The sequence below is a fragment of the Epinephelus lanceolatus genome, chromosome 14 (assembly GCF_041903045.1).
Source record: "Epinephelus lanceolatus isolate andai-2023 chromosome 14, ASM4190304v1, whole genome shotgun sequence".
Lineage (NCBI taxonomy): Eukaryota > Metazoa > Chordata > Actinopteri > Perciformes > Serranidae > Epinephelus > Epinephelus lanceolatus.
The window spans coordinates 44,389,952-44,400,198 of NC_135747.1; the positions used below are offsets into that span (position 1 = coordinate 44,389,952).

A 10,247-nucleotide genomic window follows, 5' to 3' on the forward strand; every position below is an offset into this window, starting at 1 on the left:
CCTGCTGGTGGATGAGCGACTGGGCGTGTGTGATGGAGCGAGGTGGAGGGAGCCAGAGACAGACAGAGGGTGAGTGAGAGCTGTTGCTCCCACCAAATCCATCTTATTGGATTTCAGCTGCAGGCATTCATCACCAGCCACCATTGTGCTGCTCAGGGATTGGCTGCAAAACTTTAATAAAAGCTCACCTGCCAACTACATATAAACACGCCGCCTGTCTGTCGGCGGCGCCTTTGTGATTCAGAAATGAGGAATTTTAGCAGGAGCATTAATTTAGTTGTTGACGGTTATATAACAATCTGACAAACAATCACTTTCAAAGCCTCCAATTACACACAAGAGGACAAAAATCAGATGCCACAGTGTGTGACGCTGTCGCTGAGCAGGCCGCCAGCAGCAGCCGAGTGTGTGGACGTCTGTGAGGTTAGTACAGTGTGTGTGTTCAGGTCTCTGTGCTGTCCAGAGAAAAATCAATGGCTGATGATGCAGCAGCTCTTTGCTTCTTAACAAGTCTCCTCAGACTCTCGGTGGTCTCGGCTCTGCCGTCGCAACAGATGCAACAGGTCAGTGGCGTCGGTGGCAGCAGCTCGGGAAAATCCAAATCCTGTCACCGTCTCTTTAATTGGTCTGATCTGTGATATCATAAGCATCTGTCCCGTTGTCAGCAGTGTTGACCCAGACACTGTACCGACCAACACAGCTCATTTTTCTCAGTTTGGGAAATTCAAGACTGAAACTATCAGAACGAAACAGGTGAAACAGCCGCCACAGGAAAATGATGTCATCGTACGTTTCTGCAAACCACCAGCAAGTTTTGTATCTTTCGTAAGTATAATATCAGCGTTTCTAAAGTGACGTAATATCTGAGCTGAATTAGTCAGACAGAGTCAGAGAGGATGGCAGATGATGTGGCACCTCAGCGAGACGCCTGCCCAGCTGCAGACAGCTGCAGACAGCTGATCGAGACCAACAAACAACAAAACTGGTTGCTGTGTTTCCAAGTTTAAGTCAAGTCTCAAGCCTTTCCCAAACCGGACCCTGCCCACTCCCACTCCGTCGTGAAGTCTAACTCTGTTTGTCGTCACCTTCACTGCTGAATGAAGCTCCTTCATGAAGGCGTCAGAGATAAACACAGCAACAAGCTTTGGGACAGTGGAAAGAGGAACTGTCGGAACTTTTTCGGAGTTTTATTTATATCAGTCTTAGTCAAATAAAAACGTCTTTTGTCTTTTCGCTCTGATGTTTAGAAGCTGTTTGGTTTTTGTCACACTTGTTAAAAATATTCAGAACTACAATCAGATGAACGTGACTGTTTTCTAGAAACTACGGAGGATGGATATGATCCAAAATACAGCGTAACCTTTAAGATGTTAATGTCTGTATGACAAAGTAAATGTCCATCTTAGTTTGATGAGGTTACATTTGTAGGGGTAATCACAGTGTGGAGCGTCTTCCATGATGAACACAATATGCTGATGCACATGCTCAGTAAGTCAGCATCGGTGCACGCTGCTGTCGGAGGGTTTTATAACTCACTTCCACTCCTCACTAGTTAGTTTGGGACAGTGCTCAGTGTGGCCGACCGTGGGTAAGGAGAGGGTGCAGGAGGTGGTCAGGGAGAGGCCCAAGTCTCAAGTCATGAACATCAAGTCAAGGTCTTTAATCAGCGTTAGCCGTGATTGATGAAATTTGTCTTACGGTGTTTATGATTAAAATTTGCTTTAGTGAGCACAGAATGCTCAAAGGGAGGTGACGTAATGAGACTTTTACCCTCAAAGCAGAAAGAATGTGAAGTAATCTAACATTTTATGTCTGGTCAGGACGTCACAAGCACAAGTGTCTTAAGCCTAGTTCACATCACACGATTTTCACCGCGATTTTGACGTCGCAGAGGATCTTGAGAGCCACCTTGGGTCGGAGGTGAGGCGGCAGATAGTCCGCCACGAAGAGTCCTCATGTGTGAACAAGCCTACGAGCAAGTCGCCCCCTTGCCTGAGACTGGGACTGGATATCTGGCGTGCTAGAAATCTGGAGAAGTCTGACACGACTGACAAAGAGCATCAGCCAATGAGAGGCAGGATATGTCCCACGTCAGCACGCAGGAGGATGGAAGAAATGTGAGGAGGACAAGCCGCTGGGTTGCCAGGTCTGCTCATTAGCTGCGACTTTGGGCTTGTTTCTAAAGTGGAGTTGCTTATTTGGGCTTGCTCTCCAAATATCACCTTCCTCTATATATAACCGTCTAATAAGTTATTTAAACGCATTATAGTTGCTTCTTTTGGGCTTGTTTCCATAACTCTGGTTGCTTGTTTCTCTCCCAAGATCTGGCAACACTGACAAGCCGGCAAGCAACAACAACAATGGCGGCGTCCACAGGATCACAGGGAGCTTGTTGTGTTTGGACCCAGGATAATAAAGAATATCCATGCCTTTACGATGTGTCGTCTCCAAGTTTGGTGACATCACCACATTATCTGCGGCTCTGTGGGCGAGGGCTCGGTGGAGAAATCACACACAGGTCGTAACACAGTTGGCGAGACTCCTGCTGACAGAAACACACGTCGCCAGGTATGAACACTCAAAAGATTACGATAGTCTCTGCGACGCAAAATCAGGGTGAAAATTGTGTAATGTGAACTAGGCTTTACATGGTGTTTACTCTTTGTCAGCGAGTCACTAGCTGTGAGTGCTTTACTTGATGATCGAGGACATGACTTCATAAGATGACCCAAACTGCTCTGTCACCAGCAGGTAACTAACCCTCCCCCCTGACCTCAGGTGAGTATAAGTATCTGATGTCTCCTGTGTTCAGGGCTGGCTCTTTGCACTCAGCTCATTCCTGACTGTTTGTTGTGAGTCCGTCAGCAGATTCTGAATTAAACTTACAGAAGGACAAGTTTCTGACTCGATGTGTTTTGTCTAGTAGAAATTTCCACCACGCAGCCAAGCGAGTCTCAACTCCTCAAATCAGTGACCTGAGTTGACTCATCTCCGCCTGTCAGTTTGGTGCTTGCTGCTTAATTTGACGAGGCCCGTGACACACACACACGTCTTGCTCCTGTTCACATGAAAATTCATCTCATGTGATTTTTAACGACAGCCAAACAGCTAAAGATAAAACCAGTCGACACACTGTGAGAATCTAATCAGCTCGACTGTACTGAGAGCTGCTCTGGTGTCATGTGAACAAACACACAGTGTGTCAAAGAGTCAAAACTTACAGTGAGCGTTTCTTTACAACCTCACAGATCTGTCTTATAAAAAATGCATCACCTGTGGCTGTGAACAGTTTGTTGTTTCCTCCTGCAGGACGACAGGACAGTGACTTAAACTCCTGTCTGGTACAAGCTGCACTGCAGGAACAGGGACATTTGTTTACAACATGACAGCATTATCCACCACATCCAGCTGTAAGCTCAGGAAGATATAACGACTATGATGCAGCAAACTATGGCTACAGCTTCTGGCTGGGCTTCACAGATTCAAGGAAAGCAGCAGTGACACAGAGGAAGTGGAACATTTGGAGAATATTAAAAATATCAAACGGACGGTGGAGAAGTGGATTATGGTCCAGAAATGATCAGAAACTGTGGGATACTTTTTCCATCATGCTGAACACAACTTCAGTTCTTGGTCTTAAGTATTAACGTTTTTACATTATACCTGCACATACACACAGTTATGGGGTCAAGTATCAGTGGTAGCATTTAGCAGCAAAGGTAGACTGTAGCTTAATTACACCCTGAGCAGATAAACACGCCTGGTGGAAGCCACTATAGACGACCTCCCTCTGCTTTCACTTGTTAAAGTCATTTTTGTGCACTTGTTTTTCTCTACAGTATTTTTCCTAACAGGTGATGATGTTGTTATACACCTTCAACAGATTTATTATAATGCACTCCACTTCCTTGCACGACACTGCACCCTGGCTCCTTCGATACGTGATGAATTACAGGAAAAAAAACAACATAAATGTCAATAACTCCCCAAAACAGCCTTCATTGTACATTAGCATAGACTCCACGAGTCTCTGAGCTCCAAGAGAACAATGAACACGGTTCTTCCTGAAGATAATTCCTCATTTGGTGTTTTGATTTCTCCTTAATTGGCCATCCTTCTGTATATTTTAGCGATACTGATTCTGGCATTTTTGCAGCTGTAACTTGGAGGCTAAACGGGACATAATGGGCCCTGCAGGAAAACAAGGCAACATTCTGTCTACCATAACAATGGCTCACGCCTCGCACCGTCCTGTGGGGGGAAATTCTGCAGCTTGTGCAGAAACACTGTGGAAGTGATGTTCTTGGTCATTTGCATACGGAGCAGGAAACAGAATCAGATCACTGGTTGTCAGCGGAGATGAATTCTCACAGTGCATCACTAAATCTGGACACATGCAGCTAAACAATGAGCCTCATGCAGGAACACGGACAATGTTTTTCATTTTTGATTGTATCTTGGTTTGTTCTTAATTTGTTGGTACAAATTGGTTTCTGTGATTTACCCATGTTTTTTATTTTTCAGTAAGAGAAGGTTTTCAGAGTGGTGGAGAGCTCTCTGACTAAAAAAGATTTCACAGTCCACGAATTGTTTGTGCAAAACAAGGCAACATAAGTTTTCTATTTGAGGAGCATGTTTTACACAGTGAGGTACTTTTACTTCACCTGTGTATTTTAATCTCACACTGCACTTTGTACTCCACCACAATTATTTGATAAGTTACTTTACAAATCAAATATCTGCACACAAACCACGTAAAAACGTACAAGTGCAGCTGAAATGATCTGTCGACTGATCGACTGACAGAAACATTTTGATAAGCATTTGAATTCATTTTCATGCAGAAATATTTTATGGTTCCAGCTTCTTAAACATTCAGACTTCCTGCTTTTTTCTTTTAATTACTTTAATTATTTTGATTTATTGCATTGATTATTTTGTTTCTGCACTGAGTACTTTTACTTTTAATACTTAAAGGAACAGTGGTTAAGATTTAGGGGGATTTATTGGCATCCAGCAGTGAGGACTGCAGATTGCAACCAGCTGAAACTTCTCCCTGTTAGAATTTATTGTCCCGGAGGATTTTACCACGAGCTGAATTATCCACAGAGGCCTCCTCCTCTGCAAAACAAATGGACACAGTATAAACACTGAATAAAGCAGTTTCACAGTTATTATTCTTTTTTTGTTTTCTGACGCTCTTGTTGTGGAGGGGCCGCTCATTACAGAGGCCAATGCAAAAAAGTTAATGTCTCTATCTAGAGTCAGTGTTTGGTTCGTCCGTTCTGGGCTACTGTAGAAACATGGTGGTGCAACATGGTGATCTCTGTAGACCTGCTCCCTGTGTAGATATAAACAGCTCATTCTGAGGGAACCAGAACACAACAACTCTTATTTGCAGCTGATTAAACACTAAAGAAAACACACTGATCATTTCTGCTGATATATCCTCCTAAATCCTGCACTGGGCCTGGGTAATGTTTTAAATGCAGGACTTTTACCACTAACACAGTTATTTTACTGTGCAGTATTTAGTCTTCTTCTTACAAATGTTTCATCATTGCTGGGTTTTTAATTTTCCTGTGAGTCCTGCACTGAAGGAAAATCAGGTTATCTTCAAAGATTTCACTCCTGCTGATGTAATTCTTCTCCTTGCAACCTTTTTTGTCGTCATCGCACTAATTTTTATTGGTGACAGAGTATTTGCACACAGCTCAGCACCTGCACCTGGAGAATTTTTATGTGCTTTTTCTGCATCAGTTTATGGTGAAATGTCTTTAATTTGTCAAATTAAAAGTCTACTTTAATGTTTTTGAGGAGAAGGGACAAATGCACATGTTTTATATACTGAGGGGGATGTGTCACTTGTGTCCTCCCCAAAAGCCTGTGTGATCAAGTGGGATTCATCATTCACCCCACCTGGGTAACAGCAGATATAGATGGTTTAGATGCATCTCAGGTGGACTTCTCATATTTTCTCTCTTAACAGAAAATTAAGATTAAATTCAAGGGAAAAGTTTGGAGTATGTTGCTGCATGAGAATCAATCTCTCTCTCACACTCACACACACACACACACACACCAGATGAAGTGGTCAGACGTTTAGAAGCAACCACAAAGCCATTTCCATTTCACAAACTTCACACTGTTCAGCTCGGGGCTGTCAGACCCCGCTGTTCTCAAAGACTGAAAGCAAAGGAGGAAGAGGAAGTGTTTGGGAGGAACGATGGCAGGAGCACAGTCAGCTGTCAGAGAGTGCAACGCCTTTGAACTGTTAGAGGTTCAACTTTGGAGGAAAAGATTCCTCTGTGCAGGGAAGTATCCAAACTTTGTGGACTCTGAGATATCTGTGTGTGAGATCATTACTGAAAGCTCATCAGCGGTTACCAATCATTAAGTTATCATTTTAAACATCATTAAGTTACGTCTATTCTTCTGAGACAGTTACATGTTAGAAACCAACACAGATGGACATAAAGGCTGCAGCGGATCATTTGTTCCATTTCATAAACTCCTCTATATTTCCCAAATGGTGCCAGTGTTTGGTTCCATATCATAGTGTCTCTGCGAACACTGATTACAGTCCAGAGAGCAGAGGAACATCCTGTCATAAACAAAAGACAGACGATCAAGCCTGACGCTATTTGTTGCTTTGCAAAACATGCAGCTATAATTAAATCCATTGTGATGTAATTAGAAAAAACATCTTGTATCCGGTTTTAATTGCTATGTGGTCTCACAACGCAATTTCTCGTTACTGTCTTCTTGATGCGTGACCCAGGCATTATGCCAGGAAATTTGGTGATGGAAATGAAAACAAGCCTGATCAGTGGCAGCACTGTTTACCGCCCTGATACATAACACGCCTTCAACGCTATGTTTGTCATTCCAAAAGGGAGGCTTCGCCCTCGCCGAGCGCCTGTAGGGGACGCGTAGGGTTGAGATTGTGATATAATCACCGGCAGCAGCGAGAGAGAAAAAACTGCAGCTTCTTCTCTTGATGAAATACAACAACTAAATGATTCCTTAATTTTTGTTCATTTTCTCATTAGTTCTGTAAACGAGCAGTTTGATCAAGCTGAGCTGTAAATTGGAAGCTGCGGCGCCGATATCTTCATCAAAAACTGTGTGGATGGTTTTATAATGTGCCAGAATCTGAGCAGCCCAGATTCTTTCTGTGGGACGACATGAGCGTTCCTCCAGCTGCAACCATCAGTCACCTGTACAAAGAGAACGATTTCCAAAGATCTAATTACCCGACTAACCATCAACTAATTGATGCAGACTGTTTAGTTTAATACAGACGCACTTTTCAATTAAAGCTATTTTGTGTATTTGTGTGTGTGTGTCTGTTTCTCAATCTACACTTCGGTATTCACAGAGAGTAAAACTAATCCTGCTCTGTAATGTTAGTGTGCGGGGACACAAAAGGAGCCACAGATTGAAAATACAAAGACGTCTCCTCAGCCCCCAAACCTCAGAGTAATTAATTCTGTAAAGAAACCGTATGATACCAAAAAGAAGAGGTCACCCTGTACAAGAACAAGGATGACATGTAATCCCATTCTGATATGTGGAAGTGAATGTATCTCTGTAAAGATGCCATAACTAGGTGAGAAGCTGAAGGGAAATCCACATGCCCTTAAAGGTGTATTACGCAGAAACGGTCTGTCTGTAAATATTATCGCCAGTTAAAATGAAAGTGAACCCCAGGCTCACTGTGCTCGACATGTCGCCTCACTATATTTGCTTTGTTTTGGTGCAGTGTCCAGCTGTCCGGTCACCGACGTGGAGGACTCCAGCCATGACACTTGGCAGCCTGAGGATGAGGTGGCAGCCTACATGGAGCTCAAGACACCCAAGGAGGATCCTTTGGAGGTTTGATGGTGGTGGAAGGAGCATGCTAACATGTTTCCTAACATGTTTCCTGCAGCCTGGGGGGTTTGATCAGGGGTAACAGGTCAGTTCTGGTGCTGAGCTTTATGGGTATGGGTGGGTGCAGGTTTTAAAAAATGGACCCGTGCAGGACTCTGTCACAAGCCTCCCGTTCCCCCTCGCTTTGGTATCCAGGACCCAGGGGTGTGTGGGTCCAAGCCAACAGCCTGGCTTTACTGCCTCCTCTTGGTAGCTAAATCTGCTGGAGTACCAGGGTCATGAACCAACAAACAAATTGAATTTATTTAATATAAAAACACTGATGCAGTGTTCTTATACTACATTTTTTAGTTTGAATTTTCAAAAGTCACTAAAAGGCAGGAAATAAAGTCTGTGAAACTCAGGTTTGTTTGTGTGTAAATCAGGGTGAAATTTAGGACAAATAAAAGTATTTCCCAAAATGTTAAAGTTTTAAAGGAGCTCTATGCTAAATTCAGAGTGCATGAGTTGTCTCCACACAGTTCTCAACATAGATGGAGCTGAGCCGGCAGCTAGCAGCTAACGGTGCTAACTCTATAAACAGCACTAGTGTGGACAGAGCTAACAGTGTTAGCCAGGTGGTAACCAGAGGGTGGGCGCTATGCTTCAATGCCGTCTGTACAAAATGCTCCTACTTTGACTTTGATATTCTTTATTGATACCAGTCAGGTTTAATATTTAATAATAGTATTATTTTCTGCATTTCTGTGCTGCTTAGTTGATGTAGTGAGGTAGGGGTCAGGTGCACGGTGACATCATCACCACGGAAATTCCTGTGAAAAGTCTTCATCGTGCTCCGTACGTTGTGCTTGTTAGCTGGCTGAACGATACACAATGTGTCGTTCTCCTCAGAGTGTGTGTCAGTGACAGAAGTAGGTTCTTTTAATTTGTGTGTTAATTACGTTTCCATGGGCAGTTACATGATGTTACAGAGAGTTTAGTATTAGTGCACGTTAACAACTGTGGTTACTATACGTAACGTTAGTGCTATGAATACAGGTTGTCTCGTATGAGGCCAGCCAAAGAATTAGAACCTTTTTTGTGAGTGTGAGTCGTACGTTAGGCTGGATATTCCTGTTTAGATAATGGTAGCAGTGTTGTACGATGCATTGTATACGCAACATGACACTGAACAGTATTGTACTTACTGCTTTCATTAGTGTTTACTGACAGAAAACCACACACACACACACACACACACACACACACACACACACACCTGTATACCTTTTGAACACAAGCACGTTGAACCATGTTGCACGTTAAGTGGTGGTAAATGAGCTAGGTGGTGGGATACACACATATATTAACATATCGGCGTGGCTGAACCGCCTCACCACAACAAACCACACAGAAGATCAGACTACAAACACACGGAGTTAGTGTGACGTCATTCTCTGCTGTTACTCCTCCATATCTTTACACAGCTAACAGTGGTCCACTGTTATATCAACGTTCTGAATGTTGCACACTGAACCTTTGATTAAAACTTTTAAATAACCTCAGAATGATTGATTTACATCATGAAATGTGTTATGATGCAGAGGTCATCGTCTCAACCACATCACAGGATCCTCAAATGACTGATGACACCATATACACACTGATCTGATGCTGACTGCTGCCTAATAAGGCGCTTTGATTAAAAATGGATTGAATCATTTCCTAGGTGTCCCAGGGAGACGTGGAATTGATTCGGCTTAACAATGAAACCCCCAAAAGGACCCTAACAGGGTCTAATAACAAAAATAAATTCATTAATAAATAATTCAAGCCCCGCTGGTGCAGCTCGCTTCATGTAAGTGAAAGCAGGCAGAATAAAATGTGTTTAATGTCAGTGGGCATCAGCAGATAAAAACACACTTCTCTGTCTGTCAGCTCCGACTCAACGTCCCCGTTCGTAGACCGGACACAAAGCAGATCAAAACACACAACTGGCATCAACAATGCAGGATACACATCTGGCCCGCTGTTAGAGCGGATGCTGGAGCTGAGACTGGCAGCCATCACTTCTCTATTATTGTCTTTCAGAGCTCACGGCGTCAATATATTCCTTTGATCAAAGTTTTTTTCGCTCAGGCGTTTCAAATGCAAGTGTCCTACAAATACCTTTGTAATGGAAATGGATAATGAGCTTTCCCAGCGGGGTTAATCAAACCTATTGTTCTGCAAGAATAAAAAAGATGTGAAAAGATGTGAAAGGGAACTGATTGATTGTGCGGAGAAAAAACTCTTGGTGTCCTTTTCTTTCAGGCAATTCCTTGTTTCCTCCTTGATACAGGAAGTGATTTATTTTGACAGCTACCTCATTGAGTTTTATTTTATCCAAATGA

The 10,247-nt window shown here is 43.0% G+C and overlaps 1 protein-coding gene across 6 annotated transcripts in view; it reads right to left on the reverse strand.

The window, feature by feature from the left end:
- sema5ba (sema domain, seven thrombospondin repeats (type 1 and type 1-like), transmembrane domain (TM) and short cytoplasmic domain, (semaphorin) 5Ba) overlaps positions 1-10,247 on the reverse strand; it is a 278,351-nt gene that overhangs the window by 202,575 nt on the left and 65,529 nt on the right. The window lies entirely within an intron of this gene.